Genomic DNA, 19,672 nt, shown 5'->3' on the forward strand with positions numbered 1-19,672 from the left:
AGCATGACGGACGAGAGCAGCGGGGAGCTCTCACCGTCCGATTTCGATTCGGAATACGAGCCAATAGAAAGCCTCCTGCCCGCAGACCCCCACAACCACAGCCCAGGGTTGTGGGGAAGAGGCCCTTGTCCCCATCAACATGGGGACAAGGTGCTTTGGAAGGGGGGAGCTCCCCCTACCACAAAGCACCCCCCCAAGTTGAGGGCATGTGGCCTGGTATGGTTCGGTTCAAGGGGGGGGGGCGCTCGTTCGCCCCCCCTTTCCTGACCTGCTGGGCTGCATGCTCGGTTAAGGATCTGGTATGGATTTTGGAGGGAACCCCGCACCATTTTTTTCTTATTGTGGCGTAGGGCTTCCCCTCAAAATCCATACCAGACCCAAAGGGCTTGGTATGGATGGGAGGGGGAGACCCCACCCTTTTTTTTAAATTATTTTTTAATTTCCGGCAAGTCTTTCTTTTATATTCAGCTGTCAGTGGGAATCCTGCTGACAGCTAAAACATGAATGCATGCTTTTCACTACTAAAATACCGCATGACTTGATAAAATAACTCATGTGATATTTTAGTAGCTTTTTTTAGTGAATTTACTATTTTTCAGTGCATTCTGGGCATTTGGGATGGTCTCCTGAGGTTATCTTTTAAAAACACTTCTAAACGCAAATGTGCATAAATGCGGTATGCAAACATGGCTAAACTGACGTTTTTTTAACCTACGTTTTCCAGCAGTTTCCCTCGTTCAGAAGAGTTTTCCAAATTCCCTGTGTACATGAGCCTTTACAGGATCATGGCCTATCCCCACAAGAAGGCTTGGGAAGGGGCCAAGACAACCTTTAAGAGTAGCTGAGTCTGCTCAGGGGCAGGAGAGTTTGGGTGCAAGAGAGAGAAGGATGTGAGGCTGGAGGCAGGAGCCTGTGAGGGGCCCAGGTGGAGAGGGCCTCACCTGCAGGAAGAGGACCATGGGAGGCTGAAAAATTTGGAACTTCACTGGCCCCCTGAGAGAGGACCGCCTGTGTGGCAGGGAAGGAGCGGCCCCACCTAGAAAGCCTGGCAGCAGCCACCAACCCACTGGCAGCACAGGAGAGGGACCAAGTGAGTAAACCTGCACCCCTTGGGCCAGTAAGGGGAAAGGAGCACTCTAGTTGGAACTGGATTTGCTATCTTACCCGGAACTGTTTCACACTGCAGTGGCAGGCACTGGATTCCCTGCCCAAGGATTCACCAGTACAGCTTGATTAGGAGAGGAGTCATTTGGGGTCTGGGGTGGTATAACTTGCACATAAAAGACATGTAAAGACTTGTACATAGTTGCTAAGGAGTTTGCCCTCTGTTGCCATTTCCTTGGGCATCCCATAAACCCCTTACACCATCCAAGTTCTAAACCCCCTAATAAAACTTCAAAACAACGTTCAAGGACTGGTTACTGTATCCTGATGCAAGTCTAAGTGAAGGAAATGCATATTGTCTGGCTGTGTAGGACTATAGGGGGACCCAAATCTATTGCAACACCTAAGGGTGTAGGGCTACACGATTATGAACTTTTTGCAGGCATATAACTAAATAAGAATTTAAAAACAAGCCATATAATCATGTCAAAACAGCAAAAATAGAAAAAAATATATATCATATGGAATCCTCAACCAAAGCTCAAGGACTGATCTCTGACTCTGGATGCAAGGCTGTGTGAAGATGCGTGATGCCTGGCTTTGCAGGACTACAGGGGGACCCAAATCTTTTAGCGACTCCTAAGGGGGTAGTGCTACAATACTTTGATGCCTGCTTTAAGTATTTTGTGTGATTTGTTTTGCAATCAAAGTGAACACCCACCAGCTAAAAGTGGTTGTAAAGTCTTTTTTTTTCATTAAAATAATAAACAGGTTTATACTTACCTGTTCTGTGCAATGGTGACTCCTTTTCCGGTGTCCCCACCGATATGCTGAACTTCTTCTCTTCTGTGTCTGACCCCATATCAAGCCAACTGCTATGGGGCAGATATGCAGGCTCACTTCTGAGCCAGGCTGTGTGTGTCCATAGACACGAATAATTCTGTCCAGCTCCACCCCACCCATCCATCCTCAGCCCTAACTGTGTTGTGCTGCAATATGTACTGCTACATGTGGTCTGATACAAACTTTCTCAGCCTTGGTTTTTGCATGGCTGTTGAGAAGATTGACTTAAAGGCAAAACTACCTAAATGAACCTTGCCCAATAAACAACACATAGCCAGATTGACCGCTTCCCCTCCTCCCTAAAGCAGAAATACTGCTATAGGGCAGCAGGGGTGTGCAAAAATCACGTATATATATATATATATATATATATATATGTGTGTGTGATTTTGCATTTCCGGGTAGGGGGCTGCCATTCGCGGGCTCGGCTTTCAATCACCTGGTCCCAGCCGGTGATTACTCGCCGGCACCCAGTGATCTCCGTGTGTCACGGATGGGGGAGAGACCTGTATGTAAACAATACAGATCTCTCCCCTGTCATCTCCTGCACGTTGCTTTGTATGGCTCTCCAAAGCAGAGCCATACAAAGCAGTGTGCTTACAGTGAAGCACAAACACAGCACACAGTTAACCCTTTGATCACCCCACATGTTAAACCCTTCCTGCCCAGTGCCATTAGTACAGTGTCAGTGCTTTTTATTAGCACTGATCACTGTATTGGTGTCACTGGGGATGTCAGTGACACCAAGTCAGTTCCCCCCAGTGTCAGAATGCCTGCCACAGTCCCGCTATAGATCGCTGATCGCTGCCATTATTAGTAAATTAAAATAAATCCCAGTATCTATACCGCCATTTGTATACACTATAACTTTAACGTAAACCAATTCATTTACATGTATTGGGATTTTTTTTTAGCAAAGACATGTCACAGAATACATTTTGGCCTAAATTTATGACAAAATTAGATTTTTTTTATTTTTTTACTGTCAAAAAGTCAAAAATATTGTTTTTTTTCTCTAAATTGTTGGTCTTTTTTTATTTATAGCACAAAAAGTAAAAACGCACAGGCAATCAAATACCATCAAAACAAAGCTCTATTCGTGGGAAAAAAGGATGCAAATTTAATTTGGGTGCAGCACTGCATGACTGTACAATTGTTAGTTAAATAACGCTGCGCTGTAACGCAAAAAATGGCCTGGTCAGGAAGGGGGGTAAATCCTCTGGAAGGAAATGGCAAGACCTCAGTTTTATTAAAATTCCATCATAACAATTGGCCAGTGTCAGTCACAATTATACTGTGAGCACACGTGAACTTTAAACAGTCTAAAAGGCTAATCCTTCCCATGAGTACTGGACAGACTCAACTTCAACTCTAGGGCATAATCCATTAAGGTCTAACTGCTGATAAAGCTGTGACAAAAATCCTTAAAATGAGTGGGTGGGCAACTATTCTGAAGCAGAAGTTCCTCAGGTCAGCAGTGTTTGGCTCAGCATTACTTCTGGTAAAGTTCAGAATGCTCCTCGTTACCCCTTGGTTAGGTAGCCAATCATCTTTGGGTTACATAAACTTAGATACTTCTTTCCACAACCACTTGCTGGTCATTGCTTCCATCAGTCAAGGTTCCCTTTCCCTACGAGCTCAAAAGCTTTCATGACTCTTGAGAAGAAAAGGCTTAAAGCCAAAACTACCCGAACAATGAAAGTGTTTCTAAACCCAGGACCCTGCATCCACTATATCTGGTTTCACACAGAACACGGAAATGCAATTATGTTAGTAAATATAAACTGTAAATGTGGTTACACTCCCTGCTCCTGATACAGAGATATTTCCCTGTTGCAAAGACTAGCATGTGAAGGATTACCTTTTGGAGACTTGATATGAGTGCCCCAGGAGAACATTAAAAGCACTGAAAAGACATTTAGGATTGTTAGGCAGCATTCGCATGGGCAAGCTGGCCCAGTGTGTAGCTGTAGTCGCTGATCCCTTTCACTACAACGACAGGTCGCTAACAGCCACAGCTATTCACTAAATTGCTCATGCACAGTTAGCCTTCAAAGAGCAGGAAAATATGTAGGTTGCTTAGTTTGGCTAACAGACAGGTGTAGGTTACGAGCAAAAATTTGTAGTGAAAAAAATGTGCAGTCTAACTAAACATCACTGACATTCCGCAGAACTAGAGAATTGGTAAATATATGGAATTTTTTTTTTTTTGCTGCCAGTCTTGTCAATGAAAACAACATATAAAAAGGTTTACTTTTTTTAAATATGGCTGTATGTCTCATAATATTCCACTTCCAGTGTAAAAGAGGTAACTTCATTATATTGTGGTGAATGACCGGTGTTCTGGGAGGTACTTTGCATAGCACATGTAATGTTTCCTATAGTAGACTAGTAACAGCTGTAGTCTGAATTGTAATTGTTTCTGTAGCTCTGCATATTTCAGATTATTCTGTATGTCCGCCTTTGCATTACACCACATTATAATTAAATACCTGGGATAATAAATAATTTCTTTAACGTGTTACTAAACCCAGGACCCTGCATTCACTGTATCTGGTCTTCCACAGTACAGAACATGGAAGTGCAATTATTTCAGTAAATGTAAACTGCTAAATACCTTTTCTCATCAGCAGTTAGAGCAGTCTTGTGATTTCTATTAGTAACCAGCCGAGCACTGATTAAAGCTTGTTGGAGGAGTTTTTATTCTGCTCTAGGAGGATGCAGTTCCCCTGACCTCTGTCTGGACAGTGCTGATTGGCCCTGTGCTGATCACATGCACTCTCCCAAAGGAAAAAAACAAAACAAAAAAAACCTATCTAGCAATACACACCAAACTGAGCATGTGCAGGGTGACTCCACGTGATATGTCATATCAGGAGATAAGAGGGGGACACTGGAAGAAGGGGAGGATCAGAGAAGTCAGGATCAAACAGTGTTTTTACACAGTGTAGAGGAGTAACCCCTTAGGTTCCACAGTGAGTATAACAAGCATGCTTTACTGCATATACAGACTAATTTTACTGTTGTGGGTTTAGTAACACTTTAACCTTGCCCAAAAAACGGCACGCAGTCAAATCAGAAATGTCAAGGCCACAGCCTTATTAAATTCCAACATAACAACTTAACCAGTGCCAGTCACAGTTATACTGTGAGCATATATAAACAGTAAATTGACAAAACGGCCTGTCCTTATCATAAAACAGGACAGGCAATAGACTAACTCAAATTCACCTCCATGGCGTAGCCCACCAAGGCAACATTAACATGCTGGCAAGCACATATTGACATTTTCTAGGAGGAACAGTTGATAAAGCATGTTTTATGTTTTAAAATTATTGCTTAAAAAAGTCTCTTTCTTTTGCCTTAGTTTACAGTGTCTGCACATTGCCTTAAAGCTGAACTCTGTAGAAACCTCAAATCTACCTCTGTAGAGGGTAGAACATTAAAATCTACCAGCAACACTGCAATGGTTAAATGCATGGCTATGCGTAAAGTTTTTTTATTTACTTTTCACTTCCATGACACATGTTGTAGATAAACACTACAAAATTACATTGCTACTTTTGTATCTACTCAGTTCTGGGAAATTTCACTCAGATAAATATCCATGTTTGTTAAGATGTCATGTTCAGAATGAGTGCCAAATCAACCATATCGGAGATCTTAGTCACAAACCAACATCTGCAACCCATATCAATAAACCTTAAGAATTTATTCCATTGATCTTAAAGTATGACTAAAGGCAAAACTGTTTTTTTTTTTTGTTTTAGTTAAAGGAGAGAAAGGAGAGATGGATTAGAACACCTGTCGGTTTTTATTCCTGTCTGTGTCCCCATTAGGGAAATTCATCCTCTCAATTTGTCCTGTTTACCATTATCATTGAAATTGAAAATAAAAGAGAATCTTAAATTTTGAGTTGTCCCCAGAAAGGTAATAGAGGGGAAATGTTTCAATGAGGACACTAGTTCTGGTGACCTGGAGGTCACCAAAGAATTCCCTTAATTTGCAGGAATTTCTTCTCATTTCCTGTTTGGCTATGGGATAGGAAGTGAAGGGAAATCTCCACAATGGGACATAGATGTTGAAAAAAAAATCTGACAGGGGTTATAACCCTATCCAGAACGAAAAAAAAGTTTTGCCTTTAGTTCTACTTTAAAAGTATTTTACATTATAGATATATTGTTTTTGAGTGATTGGAGAGATTATCTATGGGGCTCTTCTTGGTGATAAAATGCAATACTCTGTGAGTCTGTCAATGTGTTTTATGATGTAATTCAACCTTTTCAACATGGAGGAACCCTTAAAAAACCCTTAAAAAACCTTTCTGATATCAGAGAATCCCTGCTAAAAAGGACTCTGTCTCTACAACTCATGATACTACTATGGTGGGCAGTGGGGAGAATGCTCCTTCGACTTGAGATCACTGGTAAGAACTACCCCCTTACAGATAGCTAAAAAATCAAAGGTGCCAATGGGAACTTAACTGAGAGGCAGAAATTGCCTATTGCTCAAGGAACCCCTAGCAACCTCTGGAGGAACCCTGGGTGAGGAACCCTGATGGAATTGCTACAGTATTTATATGGTTTTCAAATATTTGTTTGAAGTTGGTTGATTATTGTTTCGATCAATCAGATAAAAACCTCAAAAAACCTTTGGTATACAATTTATTTAAGACAATTTATATATCAATATCTATATGCGAATGGTAGGGGTACTGTAACACTGAGAGACAGAATAGCAACAAAAAGTTCAAAAGAAATGCATGTCTAACAAAATATGCACTGATTTGCATGTTCATGAGAAAAATAAGTATTTGATCCCCTTCACAAAACATGACTTAGTACTTGGTGGCAAATCTCTTGTTGGCAATCACAGAGGTCAGACATTTCCTTTAGTTGGCCACCAGGTTTGCACACATCTCTGGAGGGATTTTGGCCCACTCCTCTTGGTAGATCCTCTCCAAGTCATTAAGGTTTGGTGGCTGTAGTTTGGCAACTCGAACTTTCAGCTCCCTCCACTGATTTTCAATCGGATTAAGGTCTGGAGACTGGCTAGGCCACTCCAGGACTTTATTGTGCTTCTTCTTGAGCCACTCCTTTGTTGCCTTGGCCATGTGTTTTGGGTCATTGTCATGCTGGAACACCCATCCACGACCCATTTTCAATGCCCTGGCTGAGGGAAGAAGGTTCTCACCCAAGATTTGACGGTACATTGCCCCATCCATCGTCCCTTTGATGCGGTGCAGTCGTCCTGTCCCCTTAGCACAAAAACACCCCCAAAGCAGAATGTTTCCACAACCATGTTTGACAGTTGGGATGGTGTTCTTGGGGTCATAGGCAGCATTCATTCTCCTCCAAACACGGCAAGTTGAGTTGATGCCAAAGAGCTCGATTTTGGTCTCATCTGACCACAACACTTTCAACCTGTCCTCTTCTGCATCATTCAGATATTCAGTGGCAAACTTCAGATGGGCCTGGACATGTGCTTTCTTGAGCAGAGGGACCTTGCGGGCACTGCAGGATTTCAATCCTTGTTGGTGTAGTGTGTTACCAATTGTTTTCTTGGTGACTGTGGTCCCAGCTACCTGGAGATCATTGACAAGATACTCACGTGTAGTTCTGGGATGATTCCTCACTGTTCTCATGATCATTGATACTCCATGAGGTGAGATCTTGCATGGTGCACCAGACCTAGTGAGACTGACAGTTGTTTTGTGTTTTCTCCATTTGCAAATGATTGCACCAACTGTTGTCACCTTCTCACCAAGCTGCTTGGCGCTAGTTTGTTAGCCCAGTCTAGCCTTGTGTAGGTCTACAATCTTGTCCCTGACATCCTTGGACATCTCTTTGCCATGGTGGAGAGTTTGGAATCTGATTGTTTGATTGCTCCTGTGGACAGGTGTCTTTTATACAGGTAACAAAATGAGATTAGCAGCTCTACCTTTAAGAGACTGCTTCTGATCTCAGCTTGTTACCTGTATGAAAGACACCTGGTAGCCAGACATCCTGCTGAATGATAGGTGATCAAATACTTATTTCCCTCATGAACATGCAAATCAGTGCATAATTTGTTAGACATGCATTTCTTTTGAATTTTTTGTTGCTATTCTGTCTCTCAGTGTTACAATACACCTACCATTTGATTTTTAGACTTTGTGAGTGGGCAAACATTCAAAATCAGCAGGGGATCAAATACTTATTTTCTTCACTGTATCTAATCCACTCTGAGAATAACAGACAGAAGAGATATATACGCCAGAGGGTAAATCTGGTACATATCGTCAGACTCAGAGATCAAAATATTTATTTAAAGAAAAAACAAAAAGACCTAAAAACCTCTTTTTCAGATTTTCAGACAGGATTGTAATATAGTATTATGGATGACAGGCTCCTTTGCCATAGGCACGTAACTTTATACAAGCTAAATGCACCTGCTATCACTTACGCTGGCCATACACAAACAATTTTTCCATTGAAAATGTTATCTTTAAGAACATTCATTCATTTTTCTAATCTTGGGGTCAAATAAATGACATTCATCCATTTATTGAATGCACAAAAATTGTTTACGAATATTCTCACCTGAAAATCCAGCATAAGACACTTAGTAGCAGCAGCATGCCTTTTTAATTACCTGGCATGATGGGGTCAAAGCAAAAATCAGCCATTTATAGTATGAAAACAGCAGATAATTACTGCTATAGGGGGTAATTTATACTGTGAAACTATAAAAGTAATAATATATATATATATATATATATATATATATACAGTGGATATAAAAAGTCTACACTCCCCTGTTAAAATGTCAGGTTTCTGTGATGTAAAAAAATGAGACAAAGATAAATCATTTCAGAACTTTTTCCACCTTTAGTGTAACCTATAAACTGTACAACTCAGTTGAAAAACAAACTGAAATCTTTTAGGTGGAGGGAAGTAAAAATAAAAAACTAATAATAATATGGTTGCATAAGTGTGCACACCGTTAAACTAATACTTTGTTGTCGCACCTTTTGATTTTATTCCAGCACTCAGTCTTTTTGGGTATGAGCCTGTCAGCATGGCACATCTTGACTTGGCAATATTTGCCCACTCTTCCTTGCAAAAACACTCCAAATCTATCAGATTGCAAGGGCATCTCCTGTGCACAGCCCTCTTTAGATCACCCCACAGATTTTCAATTTGATTCAGGTCTGGGCTCTGGCTGGGCAATTCCAAAACTTGAATCTTCTTCTGGTGAAGCCATTCCTTTGTTCATTTGGATATATGCTTTGGGTCGTCATGCTGAAAGATGAAGTTGCTCTTCATGTTCAGCTTTCTAGCAGAAGCCTGAAGGTTTTGTGCCAATATTGGAACTGTTCATAATTTCCTCTACCTTGACTAAGGCCCAGTTCCAGCTGAAGAAAAACAGCCCAAAAGCATGATGCTGCCACCACCATGCTTCACTGTGGGTATGGTGTTCTTTTGGTGATGTGCAGTGTTGTTTTTGCGCCAAACATATCTTTTGGAATTATGGCCAAAAAAGTTCAACCTTGGTTTCATCAGATCATAACACAGTTTCCCACATGCTTTTGGGAGACTTCAGATGTGTTTTTGCAAAATTTAGCCCGGCTTGGATGTTTTTCTTCATAAGAAAAGGCTTCCGTCCTGCCACTCTATCCCATAGCCAAGACATATGGAGAATATGGGAGATTGTCGTCACATGTACCACACAGCCAGTACTTGCCAAATATTCCTGTAGCTCCTTTAATGTTGCTTTAGGCCTCTTGGCAGCCTACGAGATCAGTTTTCTGCTCGTCTTTTCATCAATTTTGGAGGGACATCCAGTTCCTGTTGCGCCATATTTTCTCTACTTGATTATGATTGTCTTCATTGTGTTCCATGTTATATCTAATGTCTTGGAAATTCTTTTGTACCATTATCCGGACTGATACCTTTTGACAATGAGATCTCTTTAATGCTTTGGAAGCTCTCTGCACTCCATGGCTTTTGTTGTAGGATGCGACTAAGAAAATGTCATGAAAGATCTACTAGAACAGCTGAACTTTATTTGGGGTTAACCACTTCAAGTCCGGACACTTTCACCCCCTTCCAGTCCAGCCAATTTGAGCTTTCAGTGCTATCCCACTTTGAATGACAATTGCGCGGTCATGCAACACAGTACCATATAAATTTTGGCAGGTGTATACTGACTCCTTCTTAACATAGTTTGAATGTGATTGCTTAATTCTGAACACAGCTACATCCCCAGTTATAAGAGGGTGTGCACGCTAATGCAACCACATTATTTTAATTTTTTATGTTTACTCCCCCTCCCCACAAGATTTCAATTTGTTTTTCAATTGAGTTGTACAGCTTATGTACAGGTCACATTAAAGGTCTCATTTTTTACTTCACAGAAACCTGACATTTTAAAAGGGGTGTGTAGACTTTTTATACTCACTGTATATATTAATAAAGTATTACTACAGGCTGAGACTTTTTTGCATGGATATATTCATTTTAAATATAATACACAATACTGGTAAATTTTGATATAAATTTAAATTTTAATGCCTTATATTACCCCCATTCTATCAGCCTCCAGCTTCTCTGGGTTCAGACGCTGATCTTCCCTGCACAGAGCCCTTAAAGTGATTGTAAACCTTGGATTTTTTTTTAAACTACAAACAGGCCATACTTACCTGCTCTGAATAGGTTTTGCACAGAGCAGCCCTGATCCTCCTCTTCTGGGATCTTCTGCCAGAGCTTCTGGTTCCTTCTGCCTTCAGAGCACCCCCACAGTAGGACGCAAAGTATAATTTAGAGTGCCCTTATAGAAAGGATTCTGCCTTTCTATAGAAACACCTTTAGAATCACTCACTTCCTTCTCCTGCCCAGGAGTACATGTCCCATGAGGCATTGCTCCTCACACATTCACAAATTCTCAGGCACTTACTGACATGTATGGAGGGTGTACTGAGCTTTATGTGTGCTGCACTGTTGTCAAGGTCCTACCTTTCTTCAGGGCTTGTGCTGCTCCATGTGCTGGCATCCATCTTAGGTGTCTGCAAAGCATTGTGGGTTCCTTCCATGGATGTTCATGCTCCTGCCCTCCTACACACTTTTCACGCCCGCTTTCCCCAGAAGCCTTATGTTGAGCCGCGGAGAGGGAGGGGCCCTTGAGGAGGAGGTACTGTCAAGGTCCTACCTTTCCTCAGGGCTTGTGCTGGTCCATGTGCTGGCATCCATCTTAGGTGTCTGCAAAGCATTGTGGGTTCCTTCCATGGATGTTCATGCTCCTGCCCTCCTACGCACTTTTCACGCCCGCTTTCCCCAGAAGCCTTATGTTGAGCCGTGGAGAGGGAGGGGCCCTTGAGGAGGAGGTACTGTCAAGGTCCTACCTTTCCTCAGGGCTTGTGCTGGTACATGTGCTGGCATCCAGCTTAGGTGTCTGCAAAGAATTGTGGGATCCTTTATGCTTTCAGCCCTCTGTGGCTCCTCCCCCAGGAGGTGGTGGCTTATCACATATAAGTCTGCTGTTTGTAGCTGTCCATTGCATTCGTGTCCTGTCTTTTGCACAGCAGCAAGCTCCTGTTTAGTTTCTCATTGCTCTCCTGGATACCGACTCGGCTTTGGCAAGACTCCTTCCTGGCTTCTGACCCTGGCTCTGGCGATCATCCTTCCTGGCTTCTGACTCCAGCTCTGGTGACCATCCTTCCTGGTTTCTGACCCCGGCTCTGGTGACCATCCTTCCTGGCTACTGTCCTACCAAGTCATCCGCTGTTGCTGTTGGACTTGCATAGACTCTGTCTTGTTTTTGTATAATAAACCTACCTTTAATTGCACCTCCTTGTGTGTCTGGCTCCTCGCTCCCTGACAACTGTATTTTCTGACATGTAAATAAATAATGCATTCTGTATGCAGGCCAACTAATCGGCTGACCAACTAATCGATTATAAAAGTAGTTGACAACTCTTTTCATAATCAATTACAATCAATATGTTGATTAGTTGTTTCAGCCCTACAAATCATTGATTCATATTTCTTTCAATCTCCACAGGCACCAAAAGTCAGGTTCAACCCATCTACTGTATCTATAAGGAGTACAGCCATGACATAATACCGGTATTAACAAAAATGTAGCAGGGAAATTAAAAGTAAAAAAAGTTTAAGCAGAGATTGGCATCCAAAAATGTTTCTTTTTTGGAGTTTCTAGTGCTAATTCTGTTGGACAACAAGCAAGAAAGACGATAATAATTCAATATTCAGCAGAGAGCAATTAGGCTATGTTAACACTTGGGTGGGTCCTGTGTGCCATGGTTCATTCATTTGAAATAGGCTGCTGTACCTGTGGGATATGAGGGGAAAATGTTCGTGGTCCTTTTTTCAAAATGCATCCATGTGGTTTTGTACACCAGAAAACACGACATGGTTTCTGATGCATGGGGGGTACAATTAAGAATGAATTGCAAGCCCACGTGTCTGCTAAGGATCAGGGGGTTTTGCCAGTGGGTCAGTGAACATATGCCATGAGCATGCATTGCCCGACCTTCATATGTTTGAACCTTGCTTTAAGTGTTGTGATCTATTGCAACCAGCCATTAATTTAGCATCTGTTTACTCATGTGATCGTGGTTATTTCCTAAATGTTAAATCAGCATAAGGGTGTCGATGACTCACAACCACAGAACAAAAACCAGACAAAAATAAACCAAGCTCAGAGCTGCAACAAAAGCTAAGTCATCACCAGTCTTCCGTCTGTGGTTTCAGCATAGTGCAGTACACCAATGTGTAAAACTATATGAAATGATAAATTTATGTAGATACAACATAAACACAAAACAATTAATAAATACACTCCACCTGCTCAGCAGGAAATTATTTTAATATAGCCAGTAAGAACATTTTAGCTTCACGTGAGTTTTTATTGTACACAAACCCAGCTTTTTTTGTTCAGTTAATTTAGAAGACTAGAAGGAATGGCAAACAGCATGGATATAATAATTTTATTAAAAAATAGTTTTACACTAGTATTCAAGTCTTTGGTAACACGTGTAGTTTCAGCCCTGTTTCACACTGATGAGAATCTGATGTGTTTCTAATATGTTGCAGACATTTCAACGGAGATAACATGGCTTTCTATGGAGGTAGTTCACACCTATGCATTCCAAACGCAATCCGATTTCCAAAAAGGTCCTGTGCATATTTGGTGCGATGCAGTGCATTTTTGAGCCCCATAGACTTGAATGGAAACAGCAGTGAAAACTCATACGTGTTCAAATGCAATGCGATTTCACTGCAAGATACACCCATTTCTAATTTCACAAAATTAGCCAGAACAGAAATCGCATCAGAATGGCGCCTCAACTGCTTCTGAAATTGTGCTTGAAGACTCATTCTGAAATCTCATCAGAATGAGCTAGGGCTTTAACATGTTGCACTTAGCACTGATTAAGGTAGTTTGTAACATCTCAGAAATGTAGTTTGTACAGTATGTATACAAATGTATGATGTACAGTATGAACATTAGAGTTGGCTTCCAGTAATGCCTATGACTATGTAGTGTCCTCCTAGATAGGTGGTTAGATTTAGTTCTGGCCCACTGTGTTCAGTGGAGTTGCATTTTAGTTGTTAAGTAAATTTAGTTTGTCTCACTGTAATCGGTGTGGCTGAAACTCTGTGTTAGGCAAATTTAGTTCTAGCTTACTGTAATCAGTGCAGCTGCATGTGATTGGTTAGGTGTGTTCTGTGTCTTGCAGGATTCTTAATTGCTCTCTCCCTGTCTTTTCTGAACTATCTAGTGGGTTCTGGAACATAGGTGTTGTAATGGGTAGCATGAATATTTATACTGTCTCAGCCAAACTTGATGAAGTCATGCACAAGTGGCTGCTGGGAAGGGATATAAATAGTCTGATACTTAGAGCAGCTGGGTCTTGTCCTGGAGAGGGGAAGTCCAGCTCATCAAGCCATCATGGTCCCAGCCCTGCTGGTTTGGGGACTCATTCTACAGTTACTTTGCTAAAGCTGACTAAGAAGAGTGTTTTCCTTGGGAATCTGGTCTGGTGTCACTGGAAAAGGAGTCCTGAAGAATATTGGCAGGAGGCCACCATTTATTCAAGGGTGTTTAATGAGTAGAGACCTGTGTGAGCCATCTCTGACACCGTGTGCTGCTTCTATACCTATACAGTATTTATAAAGCACCAACAGTTCATTCAGCACTGTACATTACAATGGGAGACAGAACATGCAACAGTACAATAACAATACAATGCGATACACGAGGGGTTCTAGTGCCCTGCTCCTGGGAGCTTACAATCTAGGAGGGAGGGGATAGTGGTAAAGGAGGAAATAGCTGTGGGGGATGGAGTGGTAGGAAGAGTGGAGGAGGTCGGGAATTAGCAGGGGGTGGGGTAGGCTTCCCTGAGCCTTTGGGTGCTGTCAACACTCCCAGGCATTACCTGCCCTTGCCAAGTGCACAATCCTCTCCCCTGCAACCACCACTGGCTGAAACAGGGGCGATCACGTGACTGGTCTGAAGCAACCGAAAAACAAGTATTTACAGCTTTTTTTTTACACGGGTCAGTCAGTATATGTGTTGGGGGGGGGCATTTTTAATAATAGTTAGGTACAGCCTGGAATTCCACTTTAAATCCATTGTCACATAATGTAGTTGTTGTCAAGTCTTCTACTTTGTAAAGACTGCATCAGTGGTGTGATGATGTCCCAACCAGGGGTGGCAAACAAGAATATTTGACTGTGGATCCAGGCTGCAGCAGTGGAACTTCTGGAGCACGGGTTTCCAAACTATTGGCCTCCAGGTGTTGAGGAACTGCAAGTCCCATGAGGCCTTGCAAGACTCTGACAGCCACAGGCAAGACTCCAAGAGGCAGAGGTATGATGGGATTTGTAGTACTTCTATAGGTGGAGGGCCATGGTTTGGAGACCCCTGTTCTGGAGGAAGCAAAGGGTCTAGTGACAGCAGACTCAGTACAGCAAAAAGGGCTTAGGAAAGTTTTGCAATTTGTGAATAGGAGTGGGGGGAGTTTTATAGAGGTTGTAGCAATATTGCCCAGAAATGGGCTTTACCCTAACACCCAACCTTAAGGCTAACATTACAACAGAACTATATTTGCCTTCACTCCAGCTATGAGATGTCCATGAGTATCCTCGTCGCCTACTGATGTTCTACTTCCATGTTTCAATCTTCTGCCATGTTGATCTGTGGTTAGTCGGGGCTGGAATGACATCATCATTTATCTTGGCAGAAGCCAAATTTGTACACTGAGCTGTGCATGCACAGAGGATTTGGCTACACCTGTAAAATCCTTTGACTAAACAAGCACTTTTCTTATTATGCAGATTCAAAGGTAACACACTGGGTTAAAGAATTATACATTAAACCCAAAATTCAATATGATGATGAGTATAGACTGTATTTAATGGTCTTTTTTAATACTTAGCAAGTATTGCTCTGAAAATGTTTTAGTAATGCAGTATCAGTGAAAGTCAGTTAAACCCCATCCTGCATGTGTCAACACTGCCATCTATTGCACCCATTGACATTAGTCCAGTGAACCCTTCCGTATACTGCGATAACTATGATAACACATACATACTGGTAACCAGTTTTTTTTTTCAAATTTACATATCCCTGCTCAGTTCACATACTGTACTATATTACATGACAACATTTGTCCCAGCTACATTCCTCCTAAAAAGAGCAACGGTTACTTTAAGAAAAATGGTTAGAATACCCAATTCTGGATAAAGGAGCCTTCAGTATTGTGATTACTTTGTTCCATGCTCAACAGGAGTGTTTGATGCTGGATGTGGGGCTTAAAGGATAAGTTAACTTTTTATTAACCCCTTCACGCCTAAGGGTAAAACAAATCTTAAAGCCTAAGTAAAATTTTTAACATTGACATGTGTTAGTAAAACCGTAGATACCATCACAACTACTTTGCACATCCAGGTAAATTATACCTTGCTTGTTTCAGGACAAATTGGGCTTTCATTTGGTGGTAAATGGTAATGGATACCTTCTGATTTTTTTTATTAGCAAAGGAAAACTGGCCCAAAATAGTAAAGAACAAATATTTTTTTTAAAGTTAGCTATGTGTGTGTTTCTTGTTACTACCATAACCAAAGAACAACCCAAAATAAATTTTCCAGCTCTTGACGATCACAGTGATACCGCATACGTGTATGTTATTTGTTATTTGTACCTGTACTACAGCCCAGAAACAATAGTGCGCATTTTCTTTTTTGTATTTTTACCTAAAACACTCTGACACTGACATTAACTGACACTGATACCAATTTAAAAACAAAAAACCTTTGACCCTGTCCTTGACCCAAACACTAACCCTGGCCCTGAACTAGATCAAACCTTGATCTAGGTATTTTTTCTTTATTTTCTTTTTTAATATTTAGTTAATTATTTATTTGTGTATGTATGTATCCTTTTTTTTACAAACAGTTGTTTTTTTTCTCTATGCAAGCAGAGAGAGAGAGATACAATGTATCTCTCCTCCATTCAGAGAGAAGAGAAAAAAAAAAAAGCGGGGGGGGGGGCCTTCACAGTGACTGATCACTGCGATATCCAATCAGAGACTATCACAGCGATCATGTGACCCGGAATCGGGAGTCCCATGTCCCGATTGTTAGAACGGGACCTCGGGCTCTCAGTGACACCCCAGCACAAAGACAGGTATGCAAATATGCGGCCCCACGAAAAAAAGCCCAGTTCTGTGAGGCCGCATATTTGTGTGATGTCGGGGCCAAGAGGTTAAAAAATAAATAAATAAATGCACATCATTTGTAAAAAAAATACTTTTTTACACTGAAGCCTTTAAATCATTGCACCCACAATCAGCAGATCACGAGTACAATGCCAGACTCCTGCAGACTGTCAGTACATTGTCTGTATGGGAAGTACCAGTGACCTCGCAATTCATTGAGAACTACAAGAAGTTGGCCACAGTGGCTGAGAATAGTTGTAGTTCATTAATTCACAGAACTTTGTGAATGAACTATGCTGAGCCCCACATGGCTGTGCTATTTTTAAATTGTGACAGTGGGTGCGAGGAAAAGATCCCCCACCCGCTGTCACAGGGAGGATGGGGGATTGGTGGGTAGAGCAGGCAGGTGCTGGAACATGTTACATGTTCCACCCTAAATACCCTAAGACTTCAAAAAGCAGTATCTTTGAAGGGCCCTCTATTTACCATACTCTTTGTGGAAGATACCTAAATGTTAAATTTTGACTTTAATTGAACATTTTTATTTCAAACAAAAAGTGTCATTCCAGTCTTCTAAGCATCCTTTAAATCTTTTTTAATGGTCGATAATGTTTTTCTTACCCTAGAAATGTTTACATCTTTTTGCAGCTTTCAGCATTGTTGGTTTTTAATCATTAGCAATGGAGCATGGAAGAGTTGGATAGTTGTTGCATGTTGTGTACTATTACTTTTTTTGGCTGAGTATGTTTTGTTGTCTTACATTTTTTGGGGGCTTCCAAATGTCTGTTTCGTTTCTATTTCTTGTATTAGTAGCAGTGTGTGTAGCTGTTTTGCTCTCTGTATAGCAGAATATATTAGGGACAAACATGCTAGTATTTAGAGGTCCACTGCATTTAGTCCCATGTAGAAATCAGCTCAGTGTTCGGACATTCTTCCGACCACCAAACATTTTGGGCATTTGGCTTGAAGGAACATGACTGCTCCCAGTTGTAAATTGTTACTACAGAAGCAACTTGTACCAGCTCTCTTTTTACCAACCACCGACGTCATCCAGCCCACCAATTATATAGTTGGGGATAACTGGCCACATAAGCAAATAGGCAGGAAATGGAGTGGGTTACATTACTGCCTAAATTCACCATATGGCCGTAATGTTATCACTATCCTGGCTGTCAATGCTTGCTGTAGAAGCAGCACCTGCTTACACCTGTTGCTCCATTACCAACCACTGATGTCACCTGGCCCATTCACTTACATAACAGAATCACATAATTGCCTAAATATTGTCACATGACCATATTTGGACAATGATGTCACCACTATCCCCACCCCTTCCTGTTTAAAGCCAATGACAGCACAGACAATTGTCTGGCAGTTATATGTACCATCAGGATTGGTCAAATGTGGCAGGTCATTGTTTTGTTTTTTTTCATTGAGTTGGTAGTGGCAGACATCATGAATTGATTGACGATGGATTTACAAAGAGGGAGTTTTTAACAAAGGTCAAATGTCTGGGTGTCTTTTTGTGGTGACATTTTGTTACCCCATACTCTTTCACATGGGGAGGCAGTCTCTGGGGGGCGCCTTATTATTAAAAGGGCTTCCAGATTCCAATAAGCTCCACGTTTGTAGACCCCTACAACCATCGGGTAAGGGTTGTGGGGATGAGGTCCTCGTCCTTATCAACATGTGAACATTTGACATTCTTGTGTGATTGCATGTGGACTAATATGATTCGGGGGGGGGGGGCACTTTTTTCTTTTTTGCATGGAGTCCTGGTATAATGTGTCTTGGGGGACCTCACACATTCCTCTTTGTTTTATTGCGTGAGGTACCCAATTAAAATCCATAACAGAATTATTTTATTCAGTCTTCCTGCAGGACGTGCTACAGCAAAAGATCATTTACAAAGAAAACTAATGACACAGTTTGGATTTCAAATATATAAAACTTAATTGCTGCCTTCTTTAAAAAGAAAAAAATCAGCATGCAGACCCCTCCCCTTAGGGGTCTGCTATGTACAGTACTTTGGGGGACCTTTGGGGAACCACTGGAGGATGATGAGGTGATCTCTGGAATAGCGAGGGGGGCAATCAGAACAGGTACTGGAACAGCCGAAGTTGTGTATGTGAAGGCGGCAGTGGGAGTACTGTGTGGAGAGCTGCTATGATATACTGATGGATACCGACTACATATAGGGAACACATAGTACTGAAGGGGCAATGAGAATACTAAGGGGGGGGACTCAGAGTACTAGGGGGGGACTCAGAGTACTAAGGGGGACTGAGAGTACTGGGGAGGCACCGTGTGTGTTAACGTCATGGTGAGTATGGTGGTGGTGTGACTGCTGTAGAGACACTGTGAGTACTGAGGACACTGTGAATACTGAAGGCACTGTGATTGCTGAGGGGCCACTGTGGGTACTGACAGGGCACTGTGAGTACTGAGGGGGCCACTGTGAGTAAAACTAGTAGCCCTGTGTGTGATCAAGGGGTATTGTGAGTGCCAAGGAGTTTCTGTTAAATTCTTGAACAGTTTAGAGCAAACAAATAGTGCTCAGAAAAAAAATGTATTCAAAATAAATTAAACAGAAACTTTTTTATTATCCCCATTACATTAGTGGGTAACGTGCCCTATAGGAGTGGTGATGCGACCAGGGACAAATCCTGCTCCATGTATATATTCCTTGAACAACCATTCAAGGGTGAATACTGTTGTACGAGATGTGAGCAAGTTGTTTATTTGGAAGACCAGATTCTCGCTCTAAACAATCAACTGGCAACAAAGAGAAGCATCAGTATCCTGATAGTAGTATGGACCCTACCCGTCAGCTGCTGGCTGGAGTCAGTATAGAGGAGGGTGGTGATATGGAGGTGAACACACCAGAGGTACGTAGCTGGGTTACAGTTAGAAAGAAGAGTGGATACATCCTAATAAATATGCCCAGTTGCACTATGTTGAGAACACCAACTTAGGAGTGGCATTGCTGGATAGCTGCCAGAT

The sequence above is a fragment of the Staurois parvus genome, unplaced genomic scaffold (genome assembly GCF_062004578.1).
Source record: "Staurois parvus isolate SC_StPar_1 unplaced genomic scaffold, SC_StPar_1.0 ptg000261l, whole genome shotgun sequence".
Taxonomy (NCBI): Eukaryota; Metazoa; Chordata; class Amphibia; order Anura; family Ranidae; genus Staurois; species Staurois parvus.